Source organism: Hevea brasiliensis, chromosome 4 (assembly GCF_030052815.1).
Source record: "Hevea brasiliensis isolate MT/VB/25A 57/8 chromosome 4, ASM3005281v1, whole genome shotgun sequence".
Classification (NCBI taxonomy): Eukaryota; Viridiplantae; Streptophyta; class Magnoliopsida; order Malpighiales; family Euphorbiaceae; genus Hevea; species Hevea brasiliensis.
In genome coordinates this window covers 75,658,950-75,661,498 of record NC_079496.1, presented here as the reverse complement: position 1 = coordinate 75,661,498, position 2,549 = coordinate 75,658,950, and positions in this window count along the sequence as shown.

Sequence of the window (2,549 nt, the reverse complement as noted above, 5' to 3'; positions counted from 1 at the left end):
ATAACAAAATAATGGTAAGGAAAAATTTAGAAAAATTTAAGCTATGAAATACAACAAAGTTAAATGAGCTAGTGCTTGTAACATCCCTAAGTTCGGTAGTGCGTTCTACTGTTCCGGTGACCAGTGTTGTCCGGACAGCTAGGATGCCTAGAACTGCACTTAGATATGAGTGAGGAGATATAAAATAATGAAATACAAGAAAAGAATATATAAGAAAAACAAAGGAAAAATCATAGTAATAAAATGTAACCAAGTTAAACGAGCCGAGAACCCTAGCGATGGGTGACCGCACAGGGAAGTTGCGGCGTGGACCGTTGACTAGCCCTGGACCGCGGAGAACCCTGAAAAATATTTTTAAGACTCAAATAGACATCTATTGAAGCATAAATACCATTAGAAATATCAAAGAAAAATTAATTAATTAGTACAAAGAAAAGTGAGAAATCGAAAAACGGACAAAACTTGGTGTTACCGAAAAATCGGGAATGCAACCCGAACAGGGGCATTGTGGTCATTTGACACCCCGAGTTGCCTTTTGACCTCAATTTCCATTAAAAATAAATGATATTAAACTTTAAAAATGTCATAAAAATTAAATTGTGGTACATTATATCAACAGTGAAAGAAGTGGTGACAAAATTACAAATTTGGAAACTTTGGATTAATTATTCATTAACTAAACTTAGTGGTCCACTAAGTGAGCTAAATGGACATTAAAATATAACATTAGTGGACAGATTTCTCCACTAAGTAAGCTTCATCTTCTTCATTCTTCTTCCAAACCGAATTGAACTTTCTCCCAAAACTCCCATGGAAACTCCATGGCCAACCTCACTTCAACCACTATGCAACCATGATTTAGCCATATTTTTCACAAGCTTCCTTCACAAAAACTGTTCTACACCACTTGGGCAGTAGATAGGCAGCAAGAAGATCAAGTTTAGTTAAGGTTTTGAAGAGTTTCCAAAGTGGTAAGTTTGTGTTTTTGGTTATTGCTTCATTAAAGTTTGTGAGGAGGTTATGGGTACTTGAATTGTGGAAAGAATTTCGGAGTTTGATATTCTAAGAGAGATGCTTATTTTTGGCAGCCATGGAAACCCCTTGAGGACAATTTATTCTTGCTTGTAAATGATTGATTAAATGTTTATGTGTGTAGGAATTAATTTGGGTGATGTATACTTAGTATATGTGAATGTGTACTTGAATTTGGAAGCTTGGAAATTAATGGATTGTAATGTATGCATCGGCAGCTTGGTTTGGTAAACCATAAAGATGTTATTTCATGTTTGGTTTATGGAATATTAATGTTGAATTATGATAGTTGTTATGGCAGCTTGGGTATATGTATGATGGTGTGAGGTTGGACATGTAAATGAGCTAGGTTAGGTGATTGAATTGTTGTAATTTGAGCTTGAAAAATTCTATACTAAATGGTGCATGTTGAGTGTGATTATAAGCTGCCAAAATGACCAACAATATGTTGTGAAATGTATTTAGGTTAGGGTACAAACCAGAATTGGCATGAATGTATAGTTTGGTAAGTGTTGAAAGTATCCTTTGATGAGTAATGAACAAATGCAATACGGCAATTTATGTTATGGGCCTAGAACCTTAAGTGTGTGGCTCCAATTGGTATGAGACCAATTGAAGGTGAAACTAGGCACAAAATGTGCCAACTTTCATGAAGAAAGCTTCCTAAAATTCTGCTTGTAAGGCAACTTGAAAAGTAACCAAATCCGGATTAGTGCATTTAAGGCCTGAAAATTGACCATTTGGGCAGCAGTTAGTATTTTGGCCATAACTCACTCAAAACAGGTCCAATTGACCTAAAATTTTGACCATGAATAGTTAAGACATATATCTACAAGTCTTATGAAGACACAAAAGCCCAGAAATGACCATAAGCAAGTCAAATAGCTAGCACAAGTTCGGGTCCAAAAATTGGCCGAACCAAAATTGACCTAAAATAACTTAAAGTGACCAATTTTGGTACATTCTGACCAGCAATAGTAAAATGACCATAACTTGGTCTAGTAAACTCAGAATGACCTGAAATTTTGCCCCGCGTGCAATAAGACATAGATCTACAAGTTTGTAGTTTTGACTAAAACTCGAAAGCCGAGGGAACTAGGTCATCTGGCTAGGTCAAATTAGTATACTGAGATTCGACAAATTGCAATAAAACGCAATATACATGGAAATGAATTTGGTAACATGTACCAATACTAAAAGGCTACAAATGTGACATATTGGTAACATTGAAACCTAATTCACCTAGACTGCATCGAGGGTTAACATCTTAGGTTGACTAAGGAAATAATAGAATTCGATAAATTAATTATTGAACCTTATTCTGAGAGACAGTTTAAATGAGTACTGAAACACTTCAAAATTGTGTTTCTCAGTTAGCAAAGACTTAGGGAAGGGGAAGGAAACACTGAGTCAGAGCCAAGAGACAAATATCAGAAGTTTGTGCACAACTAGTTTTTAACTGATTTTGTTTTGAATATTTCATATGATTAAATGACATATTTTTCTTATGTATTATG